Here is a 15,372-nt window from a genome sequence, read left to right on the forward strand (position 1 = left end):
CACTTGAATGGGTTTGCCGACGTACTGTGCAGACGACCTGTAATTTACGCGTAATTTACGCGTCGTCGTTTGCGTAAATTGACTGCCTCTGCAAAGAAGTGCAGGGCACTTCTTTGCAACGTAATTTGAGCCGTTCTTCATTGAAGTCAATGAAGAGCAGCTCAAGATTTACGAGCGTCACAGACGCCTCGCATATTACGAGGAGGAGCTTTTACGTCTGAAACGAGGCAGCTGTTTTCTCCTGAAAACAGTCTGTCTTTTCAGACGTAAAAGCCTCTCATCGTGTGCACATACCCTCACAGGCAAAAAAGCAGCATGTCCTTTCTAGCCGCCGTTCCCCCTCTGACCTCCCATTAAAATAAATGGCGGCACTCATTTTTTGCTGCAATTTTTTGCCCACGGTTCTCAACTGCCACGAGGGAAAAACTTAGCGAAAAATGCGGCAAAAAAGCGCAGGCAGGTCAAAAAAATAAAATAAATAAAATATATATATATATATATATATATATATACATATATATATATATATATATATATATATATATACATATATATATATATATATATATATATATATATATATATATATATATAGGATGAATCATTTTTGTGTTCAATTGCATGCTATTTTATCTGTAAATTTGACCCTTCCCCAAAAAAATACCTGTCAGGATGCAAAATATGGTGTGAACAGAGCCTTAAGGTATCCAACAAGTTTTATCTACTAAAAATACTGTACACAAAACCAAACATCAATTGTACTATGAAAATTGTGATTTACCCTATAACTTACACAATGTGCAATGCACAATATGTCGAATCCACCACATTATATCTGGGATTTTTTTTGTAACAATAAGGCCTTATACACACGAACGTCACATGGACCTATGTAATTAAATGGGCTCGTTCACACGGCCGTTGTTTGAACGGACAGTGTGAAGGGTCCGTAAGAAAATAAGACATGTCCTATTTTTTCACGCTTCACGCATCCCACCATAGGCTGGAAACGGCTGTTTTTCACGTCCGAGATACGCAACGCTCGTGTGAATCCGGCCTTATATTAATGTTTTTCCATGACACCATATATAACAGTCACATGATTAACAAGGTATTTATTGTTGATATTAAACATTTATTGTTATAATATTTTGCAAATATGTCTTCATGTTTGTTATATTGTGCTCACTTGTATTTTTTTTTTCTTATACCAATTATTTGTCTTTTATTTGGGTATTAACTTCTTGATGTACACCCATTTATTTGCCATACATAATGTGTTCCCTAATGGACACTGAAACACGTGAGCAAACATTTGTAATATGTCCTGTTATCTTGTTTGGCCTTTAATCTTGTACTATTAAATAAAACAGATTTTATTGATATACACTGTTACTGGACTTCCTTTATAATAAGTCATTTGATGGCAGTGTTTCCTGACACGCCAGTGCACAGATGATTCAACACGTGATTTATGTAATCCATGGTCACCCACTCATTCATGAAGCTTTCCTTGGAGATATCAACAACCTATTTAGTACAGCAAATCTGTCATTAAAGTAGGGAAGACCAGTTAAGTTTTCTCTACTTGCTGGATAATGGGATGAATTTTCAGCATTTACTAATATATATGGATGCACTGTAGATTAGTAATTTTTTTTGTTAAGTGATCATGTTCTTGACTCTACATACTCCTCTCCATATCTTCTGTTGAAAAACATTTTCCCATTAAAAGAAAAGTTCCTAAAAGAAAAAGAAAAAATGTGTTTTTTGGCTACATAACTTGCACAGGCAAAACACATTGAAACCATATGTCTCACGTTCACAAGCCAAAAACTGCATCACAAAGCTGTGGTAGTTTGTGGTGAGACGTGCTGTTTTGCGGTGATTGGACGCATGGCACAGTATCGGTGACATTCAGCACAAGAGCAAACAACCTGTGCTGTCAGAGGCTTTCAAGTAGTCTATCTACAACATATATAATCCTGGCAACTCCAATGGACTGGTCATAACAAGAATGTTGACCAATTAGACCTTACAAAAGACAATATCAAAAAGTACTGTAGGGTATGTTTACATGAATCATTTTTTGTGGCATTTTTTGGCCTAATTTTCATGATCTCAGCCAAACTGTGCAATTTTTTGAGTAAAAAAAAAAGGGAAAATAATTGCCTGATCAGTGAGGTTTCAATCAATCAATGCTACTACGCAGATTACTAGAACAAAGTGGCAGTGGCACTGTGCCAGTTTATCTCCTTTCGGTACTACTCAACTTTCTTCGGAGGCTGCATGGTTGGCCCATTACAGTCAATCAGTGAACTCTTGGACATCCATAAAAAGCCAAGAAGAGCCAGCAGGAAACCAATTACACCATTTTTTTTTAACCTGTACTTAGAGCAGCCTACTTCGACCACGGCTGTTTAATCTTTTGATCGCCAAAGTCCATGATCTTGGCATGATCAAGGAAAAGGAACTCCCCTCTTCGATTGTGTAAAAAAAATAATCCCTAGAATGGACCCCAGGACTGTCTGTTCTGTAAACCTGCTGCTATGTGTTGCCCTAACAGCAGTCCGTGTCATAGCAACACAGTATGAAGTATTAGAACACAGGAATATACAAATATATTATAAGTATAAAATAAAGTTGTTAACATTTTATCCCTTTATGGGATTAAAAAAAATGTAACAAAAAAAACAATAATAAAGAAATGTCCACAAAAAAAGTAATTATTTAGCATAAAATATATTTTATTGCCCATACATTACATAAAAAAAACCGACACATATTAGATATCTACACGACAGTAATAACCTGAAAATTAATTTAACAGGTTATTTATCGTGAAACGAGCACAGTAAAAAAAAAAAAAAAAAAAAGAGTCGACAAACATGTTTTCTATATTCAAGCTGCAATAATAAATTCCATAAATTACACAGTCATTTATTAATACCCCAAACTGCACAGGAAAAAAAATACAATTTCTTCAACATAAAACAAGGACTCATATAGTCACGTCAATGAAAAAATAAAAAGAGGCAAAAACTAAAATTAGTTGATCATTAGAGGTTGTCTGGGTTTTTCATACTAATGAACTATCCACAACATAGGCATCAGTATATGAACAGCATATACCCTCACCGATCATATACTGATGGCCTGTCTTGTGGATAGGTCATTAATATGAAAAAACACTCTATGCCTGGACAAACCCTTTAAGGAGTTAAATGCCACAATGTAATTATTTATTATGCAGAAATCAGTGTATGCAGCAGCACTATCAATGTTGACAAGCTGGCAAGAAAGCAACAGGAATATTCTTCATTTGGGTGATTTAGTTCAAATTTACAAATATAGTGAGCTTAAAGGATCCCCCCAGACAAGCCTGAAAGAGTGTAAAAAAGAAGAAATATATTACAGAAAGTTCGCTCACCGCGTTTCCAATGCGTTTCCAATGCGTTTCCAATGCGTTATTTGGTGCAAGTTGGTACAACTTGAGTTAATCCAGGTGCTTGTAAATACTCCCAATGAAGTCCTGTGTTGACAGCAGGTATACAAGGTAATGGAGGTGAACAATGAAAGGTGTATCCAGCACTCGGTATAAAAGTTAAATGGTTTATTCGGTCATTTTAAAACAGAAGGTTTAAAACAAAGGTCCATGGACCGCGCTTACGCGTTTCAGACCGCTAGGGTCCTTAGTCATAGCTTTGTGTTGCACTAGTGAGTTCACATATTTATAACAAATATCATAAGTCAGGTGACATCCTGTAGGTTGGCCTTAAAAGTTAACCTTTTCATACATGTATTCAATTGAGTTACGTAGCATCATAATGTGTTCCTCCTAGAGCATTTTTGAACAGAGCATTTTTACTAATATAATACAAGACAGATGATTCCAAATTATAACCTTAAGTTATTATGACAAAAATAGTAAAGGTATTCCAAATCATTAGAAAAATCTAGATGTCTGAAAATCCTGCTAAGTACTCAGGTGTGTTGTACACTCTGACGTAATCTAGGGGGAGTGAAGGACCTGCTTTCTATATATTAAAATAGAAAAGATTTCTAGTTGTATAAGAGATAATTTAGTTTGCATATCAGCCAATAGTTTCTAAAATCTTGAAATAATTTATTTTGCTATCTATATGTTTCTGTTTAAATAAAGCAATACATTTCTATTAGGATTAATCAATGGTGTGTATTATTACATCCGTGGTGCTGAAGAACAGCTCCACTTAGAGTAGCTGAAAGGTAACGTTGCCTGGTGCTGAAGGACAGCTCCCCACTAAGTAGGCCAGCATGCAGTTTCGTAACAAACAGAGAGAGTATATATATATTGCGGAAGAGAAAGGAGTTGTTAAACAACTCCTTTCTCTTCCTCTGTACCTCAACGTGTGCCGACACGAGATTCCGGGCGCTGCTGAGACACACATCCGTAGTGTCAGGTGAGCTGGAGGATTCCTCCCCCCTCTTCTTCTATTTTTATATATATATTGCCTTATACTGGGGACTGATTACATCATATATGGAATTATACTTTAATTTTCCACTTATATATTATCTCGTATGGTAAACACAGCATGTTGTTTAAGATATAGCTATTTTATATCCACGTATTTGTGTTGTTTTCGGGCATGAATACCGTATGTCAACCTGAGGTAATGTGAACTATCTACACAAATGCAGCCTCTATTAGTACTTATAGTAAAATATGTATATTGGATTTAAACAAGATATTTATAGATAATTATAGTATGATATTATGAGTGCTTATTAATGTTGTATTCTACACAAGTTTGAACACTTTAAAGATTGTTTTAGTACCTAAATGTTTCGAATTGGTCTAAATTAAATCAAATTGGATTAATAAATATACATTAAATCGTTTCTGTAGTTCATTCCTTGTGGGAAACGGGTGCCCAATTTCAGAATCCATAGTGCCTCTCTATTTAGAAGGAGCTTTCTCTAGTCTCCACCTCTTTTGGAATGGTATTCTCTCTCTAAGCCGCAGACTTTTAGTGTGCTGGTATTACGTTAGTAGAGTTCTATAAAATGTTTAGCTGCTCCTGAAACATTAGTTTTATTCAGATTTTTTATGTCTGCCAGATGTTCCGCCACCCTTTTCTTGAGTGGTCTAATTGTGCACCCCACATATTGTACATTACATTTGTCACAATATAGGACATATACTACGTGGGTGGTATTGCAATTGATTAGAGATCTTATAGGAAAAGAGATATTGTTGGATGAGGAGATTAAGGTGGAGGTGATCAACATTATGGTGCACATTGTACATCTAGTACCACCACATTTATATGAACCAGTGTATGTCAGCCATGTACTTTTGTTTTGGACAGTTCTGGGAAAAGTGCTTGGAGAAATGCGATTTCCTATTGTGATAGAGTTTCTAGCCACAAAATTGCAGCCTGTTTTTAGAATGTTCTTGAGACTACGAATGGATACAATTTGTCCATATTCGTTACAGAAAGGAGTAGAGAAGGTTAGATTTCTGTTGGGATCTATCTTAGAATGTTTTCTTGATTTTTCATGATACAAATATTGTGATATTTGTTATAAATATGTGAACTCACTAGTGGAACACCAAGCTATGACTAAGGACCCTAGCGGTCTGAAACGCGTAAGCGTGGTCTCGGGATCTTTGTTTTAAACCTTCTGTTTTAAAATGACCGAATAAACCATTTAACTTTTATACCGATTGCTGGATACACCTTTCATTGTTCACCTCCATAAGCCTGATACACTGTTATACCTAGTGAAGCACCTGAAGAGGCAATGCATGGCAAAGAAATGCAGAGAACATTAAAAAGAGAATTCCTATGTCATGTTACACCTTCTTAGGCCCCCTACTAGGAATAACACAATGTATACCATTTACCTAGATAGTTATTAGTAAAGCTTAATCATGGAGCCACATTTTATTTTTAGAAACAATTTGCTAATATTATCTAATGATCAGAATAAGGGATCATGCACATGGCAGAGCCATATGGTGCCTTGTTATGGCACTGCATTACCTCTAGGGGAGACTATCTCCATAATATGGCATCCAATGGGGCATGACACAATGTCAGATTCTTAAGCCAGTATGAAATTAGAGGCATGCAGAGGTAAATTAAGGCCCCATACATGTCTATGGTTGCCGTATTACAACCTCCAATTTGTACAGAGCATAATACGACCATGTGCACGAGGCCTTATTCTTTTTGCACGCAGGAACATTTTGAATGTTAAATATTTTACAGAACTAATTAACAGAATACAGGCTACCAGTTACTACAGCCTGTATTCTATCAATGCACCGCAGACACAAACTATTATAAAACCCAACAGCAGATCTGACAATTCATATGAACACTGCTCTGATATAATACATACGGACATAACTGACAATCTGTACTTTGCTAATGGCTCCTGCAGGGTATGTGAAATGCCCCACACACTGGAGGTTATCATCACACTACTCCGCCTATGTATTATTATTATTATCATTTTTCCCGTAAAATAATTCACTGGAATTATTTTAACTTCTCTTGGCAGTCCCAAGCTTTCCAAATCTCCACAAAAACAAATCAGTCTTTTTGTACATCTTTAGAGCTAATTTACAGACTGTGCGGTTGTCACCCCACAGTTTAAGCATAAAAATAGATACTAGCCTATTAAAGAGACAAACCCCTGATTTATGGGCTAAATAAGCTTCATAAGCAAATGAATCATCGCCCAATTCTTCTAACAAGGACCATATCATCAAAACAATCAATAAAAGACCACACTAAAAATAAATCACAAGCTCATTAAATGGCTAAAAGCTGAAGTTATAGTTTAAGTATCTTAGACACAGATGACCCAATTCAGTCCTTAATGTTATTACAGAGCAGTAAGACGATTATTGAATCTGTTTTTTTATTATAATATTATGGTGTTTAGACTTATTATCTGTTCATCATACTGTAGGTGATATATTGATTTGTATTTACTGTATATGAAATGAGAATCATCTAAGTAATAATTTAGGCATGTGCAAGATAAATTCATTCACACAAATTTCTTTATACACAAAACCGTAAGATATACTAGATGTGACAGATGCACGGGCATGAGTACAGCTCTTTCCATTATGATCCCTCCGTTATAGCCCATTGCTTTACTGTTTCCCAACTTTTGTAAGACTATTATAGAATCCATTGCAGCCACTGCTGGCTTCTTATGCACTCCTGGGGTCCCCTTCTGTACGACATTTATAACATATGCTATGAATATGCCATGATTTTACATTCTTATAAAACCCCTCCAATTAACCAACCAAGATGTGAGAGTCTTTCCCGACTATTCGCTGGAAGTACGAAAACAGAGGCAACGATTTTGGGGAGAAACATATCGTGTAATCTATGGTTTACCAAGCAAAACTCCGGGACAAACCGGAAGACGTATTTTCCTGATTGGAATGTTATGGACTGGGATTATTCTACTCCTGTGGTATTGTATCTCCCTATGCTGTAAGGAAATATAACTAATGGAAATGACTCCTGATCATGGAACATGTTCCTAACTTTGCTCTTCTGTAAAGACTTGGATTTTTCTCGATGATGTCTTCAGCTGTGATGGGTGTCGAGAGATATGCCCTCAACTTGGCTATATAGCCACAATACTCCTGTCTTCCATGTTGTAGATCTATTGAGCCTATTAGTTCTAATTAAGTATCTTTACTGCACTTCAGGGTAAGGTGGTCGCCCCCTTTCAATAACTATTAAAGCATACCCTGTAATTCCATTTTTTTTTTCATTGCTACATGCTACGTTTTGAATGAAACCTGCCTTGAGCTCAGGGGGATGGGTAGCGTGGGGTTGGCTTTAATTGTTTGTGCCTTTCATACTTGTCTGCTTGTTTATATATGACTTGTGTGACCATGTGGACTGGTGATCTGGTCTCGGGAGTACTAGAGTTGATAATTCCCATAGGGGTTGCAATTTATATTTTCAATCCCTGTATATTGATGTCCTCTGGATCGGTACTGTATTTCATATCACTTATGGAAACGCTACGTCATCTTAAAATTATTTCCTGAAACGTGAGCGGACTTAATGACAAATTTAAAAGGTCCTTCGTTGTTCATTTTCTCTCCAAGTACAACCCACAAATTATACTTTTACAAAAGACTCATTTACTCGATTCAAAACTGCGAGCTCTTGCACGGCCATGGGTCAGGTATGGTTATCATGCCTCCTATTCCAGTTACTCCTGTGGGGTCTCGTTACTGGTCCACAAATATTTACAATGTGAAGTTACATCTGTTAAGATGGATCCTAGGGGAAGATTCCTTATGCTGCTATGTCAGATCCATTTTACATCCTTTATCATTGTTAATGTCTATAATCCTCCTTGTCGCTGTCGAATTACTCACTGACATAATGATGCTGGTGACTGAGTTTGGCCCTGCTCCACCTTTGCTGCTCAAGGATTTCAACCTTTTGTTGTGATCTGAATTAGATAAACTGGAGGGAGTCCTGCGTGTAGTTTTCCTTTGGCTATTTGGGCTTCAACTTATCATTTACGGGAAATTTGGCAGACTTGTTACTTAGCTTATTCATGCTACTCACCCACCTATTGGTCCTATTCCTGAATCAACCTGGGAATTGGAAATTATGTTTCTTTAGTATATGTGGTAGATGCACAATAGCTCCCTCGGGCGATCTTGAACCACTCTCCCCTCATGATCAATCTAGGGTTCCCTGAAGTTGCAAAACTGAAAATATGGGGATTGAGTCCCCTATGGCTCTCATGCACTGAGGTCACGACTTCCGTAGGAAAATAAATTACAGATTTTTAGAATACTAACCTGGGTTCGACTGATAGCAATCTGATGTGGGATGCCTTCAAAACATATATCAGAGGGGTGGTTATTCAAGGAATATCATAGAAATAGCATAGAAAGAGTCTAGCTAAAATACTTATAGGATTGGAGGCTGGACTGGTTGTAGCGGAGGAAGACTATCTCAGGAATAGAGACTCCTCAGCCTTTACTACATTCACGGCGAAGCAACATGGATATGCCCTTTTACTAACTGAACTCATCAGGAAGAAAACCTTATATTCCCAACAGAAAGTTTTTGAGCAGGAAAATAAGAATGGTATTTTGCTGGCCTACTTGGCTAGAGAGGACACCACAACGAATCTTATTTTAGACATCATCTTGTGCACTGGGATGCTTGTCAGTGACCACTTGGCTATCAATGACATATTTGCTAAGTTCTACTCTAAGGTTTCAAACAATCAATCTGAACTAAAGGCATATTTAGATAACATTATGTTCTCCACTCCGGATAGTGAGGATGTACATTTTTTCGAAGCTGATCTGACCATAGAGGAAATTACAGAGGCTATTAGCTCCTTTCCAAAGAGGAAAACTCTGAGATTATATCTCATATTATTCATCCAGATCAATTTGGTTTTATACCAGGGAAGGCCACTGATGTTAATCTTCGGAGGCTCTTTACCAACATATGATCTACTATAGAGTCAGGTGGCACCAGAGTTGTTGCCTCTTTGGATCTTGAGAAAGCCTTCGACTCAGTAGAGTAGTCCTTTCTGTGGTCTACTATACTCCAATCCTACAGCAAGTATTAAAACCAATTGTCACATTTCCCCTTCATTTATGCTAGCCCGAGGGACTAAGGCAAGGTTGGCCACTATCTCCTTCCCTTTTGGCAGTGGCCATTGAGCCACTAGCAATTGCTATAAGAGCCTGTCCTGATATAAAGGGATTCAGGATGGGGAGATCAAGGAGCGCATCTCTCTCTACACAGATGATATACTTCTATTCCTCAATGATCATGGTCCATCTCTGCAGGAATTATTATCCTTGTTTAATTTATTTACAACCTTCTCTGGGCTCCGTGTGAACTGGTCAAAGTCTTTGGTAATGCCATAGACGATGCGGCTAGCAATGTCTTACTTCCTTCCACGATACAATGGGCAGATAAAATTACTTATCTAGGTTAAGTGATTAGTTCTGATATTTGTAGTTTTATACCTGACAATGTCCTCTGGTACAATATCTCAGGATAGACTTTGATAGGTGGAAACATCTCCCCCACACAGTTACATGACGTGTAAGAACAGAGAAAACAAATAGGCACTACATAGGGTGAGTATGTTAGATTAGTAATGGTTTTCTCTGTTAGGTAGCTCCATTAGGAAGGATGCTGCCGATGCCGTTATCCCTAGAGCATCAGGTGCCAACCTCACCGGGGAGTGAATGCAGGTAGATGAAAACAATGGGAACCAGGTGGGATCCATTATGAAAAAGAGACACCATCCAGGTGCAAACTCCCACGGGTCCAACACGTTTTTGGAAAAAATATAATTTATTGTCTAAAACAATAGATCATGATAAAATGTACATAAAATAGAGAGAGGGTGTCTCTTGAGGTACAACGAGTTTTAGGGAAACAGAACCCCTTTATCAAGTAAACATGAGACAATGAAGTGAAGGGGTTCTGGATGGTATCTCTTTCATCTACCCTCACAGTTACAGGCAGAATTAATCTGTTCAAAATGTAATCCCTTCCTAGATTTTTGTACCTCTTTCATAATTCTCCAGTATAGCTACCATTATAACTGTACTCCAATATTGACAAAGATCTTAGATCTTTTATTTGGGTGAACGGTACTCCTAGAATCACTCTGGGCACACTACAACTACCCACGGAGCTGTGTGGGCTAGCCATTCCAAAGCTATAGCTCTACTTCCTTCCTAGCCAACTGGTGTTTGTTTGGTGGTGGTTTACCTATAGACATTTTAATCCCTGTACTGAGCTGGAAGCCTCACTCCTCCGTTCCTATAAAGCTCTAGTGAACTCTATTTATATACAGCCCCCCACCCCAGGATACACAAATACAGTCCCAATGCAAACTACTCTAAAGGTCTGGCAGAGATCAATGCGGCTCTTTAACTCAGAGGAGCGGTCTTGGTCGCCTAGCAGAACGCTCTGGTATAACCCACTTCTGACACAGTTATGAAGACTTCCTATCCCAAGTGAATGGGCAACCCTGGGTATATTAACCTTGGAGGATATGGTAGTGGAAGATAAAGTAGCTACCTTTGCACAACTTAGGTCCAAAATCCAGATCCGGAACCATCTCAGGTTCTGTTATTTCCAGCTTAGAAACATTCTTTGTTCACAATTTGCAGGATATAATGTGAGACTATGTACATCCCAGTGGAGGATTGGGTGACACAAGAAACGTTGGCTTAACAATTATCCATACTTTATAGACATCTATTAACTGTATCTTCCAATAAACTTGATGGAGCCCTAGACCAATGGTCTCAGACTCTTTCCTCATCACTTCAATTGGAGAAAAGTTGCAATACTTGTGAATTGCCGCTAAGTGCGTGTCGACGATTCACAGTGAGCAAGAAGAAATGAAGGAGAAGCAACGTTCGTACAAGCGCTGCGGCCCCTTCAAAACCTCTGAAAGTTGGACCCAGAACCATTAGCTATTAGTCGCCTATCCTGAGGATAGGCCATCAATTTTTAGTGGCAGTAAAACCCCTTTAAGAGTAGTAGGACTATGGAACTCTCTGCCATGCTTTATTCATTAAAATAATTAAAAAGGTGTCGTGGACGACTTTCTTGAAAGTAATAATACAAGCTATGGGCACTAGATTATGAGATATAGGTCTTTGATCCAGGGATTTATTGTTATTGCCAAGGATTTTTTTTCCCTAAAATTGGCTTTTGTCTCATGGTGGATTGGGATCACAGTTTTTGCATGAACAGTGCTGCTTTCCTATGAACAGATATAGAAATACTGTATGTCATCCACTATTTTAGCCTACAGAATTTTTCACCTATCCACTGGATAAGTGATAAATGCTAGATTGGTGGGGGGGGGGGTGGCTTACCATCTCAGTTCCCTGTTACCTGCAGCCACAAGAGAGCAGCTAGGAGGAATTTGAATGGAGCGGAGGCTGGGCATGCACATTGCAACTCCATTCAAAATGTATCGGTTACATAGTTACATAGTTACATAGTTTGTACGGTTGAAAAAAGACACATGTCCATCAAGTTCAACCAAGGGTTGGGAAAGGGGAAGAAAAAAATTTCTACACATTTTTTGTTCTAGGAAATTATCTAAGCCTTTTTTAAAGCCATCTACTGTCCCTGCTGTGACCAGCTCCTGCGGTAGTCTATTCCATAAATTCACCGTTCTCACAGTAAAGAAGGCTTGTCGCCTCTGCAGGTTGAACCTTTATTTTTCCAGACGGAGGGAGTACCCACTTGTTTTTTGAGGGGGTTTTACATGGAACAGGATTTCACCATATGTTTTGTATGTGCCATTCATATAATTATATAAGTTAATCATGTCCACCCTTAGTCGTCTTTTTCAAGGCTAAATAGGTTAAGTTCTTTGAATCTTTCCTCATAACTTAGATTCTCCATGCCCCTTATTAGCTTCGTTGCTCTTCTTTGTATTTTTTCCAACTCCAGGGCATCCTTTCTATGAACTGGAGCCCAGAACTGGACTGCATATTCTAGATGAGGCCTCACTAATGCTTAGTAAAGTGGCAATATTACATCCCTGTCCCGCGAGTCCATGCCTCTTTTAATACACGACAATATCTTGCTGGCCTTTGAAGCGGATGATTGACATTGCATGCTGTTATTTAGTTTCTGATTTACAAGTACACCCAGATCCTTCTCAACAAGTGACTCCCCCAGTGTAGCTCCCCCTAGGACATATGATGCATGCAGGTTGTTCGTACCCAGGTGCATAACTTTACATTTATCTACATTAGATTTAAATCCGCTTGCAATTCACGAACATCTTCCATAGTCTGAACTATATTACATAGCTTGGTGTCATCTGCAAAAATAGAAATAGTGCTATTAATCCCATCCTCTATATCATTAATAAATAAGTTGAATAATAGTGGTCCCAGCACTGAACCCTGGGGTACACCACTTATAACCGGGGACCATTCAGAGTAGGAATTATTGACCACAACTCTCTGGATACGGTCCTTGAGCCAATTCTCAATCCAATTACAAACTATACTTTCTAAACCTATAGTCCTTAATTTACCCATTAGACATCTATGGGGGACAGTGTCAAATGCCTTTGCAAAGTCCAAAAACACTATATCCACAGCGGCCCCTCTGTCTAGGCTTCTGCTCACCTTTCCATAAAAACAAATCAGGTTAATTTGACAGCTTCTGTCCTTAGTAAAACCGTGCTGGCTGTCACTTATAATACTATTTATTGTCACATAATTCTGTATATAGTCCCTTAATAGCCCCTCAAACATTTTCCCCACAATTGATGTTAAGCTTACTGGTCTATAATTACCCGGCAAAGACCTAGAGCCCTTTTTGAAAATAGGCACCACATTCGCCCTGTGCCAGTCCCTTGGCACTATACCAGTCACGAGAGAATCTCTAAATATTATGAAGAGGGGGACAGAAATAACTGAACTAAGCTCCTTAAGAACTCTAGGGTGTAACCCAACTTGTCCCGGGGCCTTGTGTACGTTTATTTTCTTTAATTTAGCTTGCACCATATCTACATTCATCCAATTCAGTATATCAACTGATATATTAACAGCACTGGCAGCGGCTACATCAGCTGCTTTTTCTTCTGTTGTATATACAGAGCGGAAGAACCCATTTAGTAACACTGCCTTCTCTTGATCCCCTGTGACCAACTCCCCATTACCACTATCTAGGGGTCCTACATGTTCAGACCTTGGCTTTTTTTCATTTATATGCTTGAAGAATTTTTTGGGATTTGTTTTACTATCCTTGGCCACCTGCCTTTAATTTTGTATTTTTGCTGATTTTATTACCTTTTTACAGATTTTATTAAGCTCTTTATATCTTACAAAGGCTACAGCTGTACCCTCAGATTTGTATTTTTCAAATGCCCTTTTTTTGTCATGTATTGCCCTTTTTACAGAAGGTGTAAGCCATGTGGGGTTTAAATTTTAGTCGTTTATACTTGTTACCTATAGGAATACATTTTGCAATATAATTACCCAAAGTAGATTTGAAAATCTCCCATTTATCATTTGTACCATTATTTGACATTAGTTCTTCCCAGTCTATATCCTGAATTGCAGCCCTCATCTTGGGGAAATTGCCCTCCCAGCCTGTGTTTGCTTTTTACAGTATAGTTAAAATGTAACTATATTGTGATCAATGTTACCAAGGTTTTCACGAACATTGACATTCCTAACAAGCTCTGCATTATTAGAAATGGCCAGATCCAACAGAGCTTCACCTCTAGTTGGGTTTTCCCTCAAACTGGCCCATAAAATTTTCCTGCAACAGGTTGAGGAAATGTCTCCCCTTTGCAGTTGAAGCCAAAACATGACACCAATTAATATCCCGGTAATTAAAATCTCCCATTATCCCTACAGTACCCGCCTGTGCAGCCCACTCCATCTGTTTATATAGCTGACATTCCAATATAGTCTGACCCCTCTCTAACCTAACTACCCCTTTATTTTCTACAGTCTATGACTATTTTTATATGCCCCATAGACTTTGAATAGAATACACCACCCATGCCCGGCATCCATCCCATTTAAACTCCTCCTAGCAACTGTCTTGTGGTTCAGAGGAACAGGGGACCACGGTGGATGAGACCGATCTAACATTTATCCAATATGCAGTGGATAGGTGAAAAATGCGTTATGCTGGAATACCTGTTTAACCTTAAACCGTTGCCATGAAGAGCATTTTGAAATCCACTGCAAACTCATTGAAATGATTTAGATCCATTAATGCTTTAATTAAAAAACTAATAAATATTAACAACAAAATCAAGCAAAAATGCTAGTGTGAACAAAGTCTTGAATGGACATCTTTTGAATTATTCAGATTAGCATTACATGGATTAGTTCTACCCTTCCTTCCTTTTTTTTTTTTTTTTTACTAAAACAGATCTCAGTTCTATTTTATGTGTGATCTGATTAAGAAACTCAATTACTTTTCTTAACCCTTTGCTGTTCTGCGATGCAAATGTACAGCACTGGCAGCTGAGTCTTAAAGTTTAACTAAACGTTTAAAAAGCATTTGACATGTCATAAATTTTGATCTGTGGGGGTCCGAGCACTGAGATCCCCACAAAGCCTTTGAAGCGCAGTGCCGCTTCATTTCTGATCAGCTTTACTCGGAGCGGTGTACAGGCTCAATGAAAGTCTATGAGTCTGTACAATGCTCGTTCGGCTTTCAGTGGGAGTCTCAGTGCTTGGACCCCCAACGATCAAAACTTCTGACTTGTCTCTATGACATGTCAAAAGTTTTTTAAAAGTTCAGTTACCCTTTAACGCTTTGTACAGAACAATTACAG

This window comes from Rhinoderma darwinii, chromosome 11 (assembly GCF_050947455.1).
Source record: "Rhinoderma darwinii isolate aRhiDar2 chromosome 11, aRhiDar2.hap1, whole genome shotgun sequence".
Classification (NCBI taxonomy): Eukaryota; Metazoa; Chordata; class Amphibia; order Anura; family Rhinodermatidae; genus Rhinoderma; species Rhinoderma darwinii.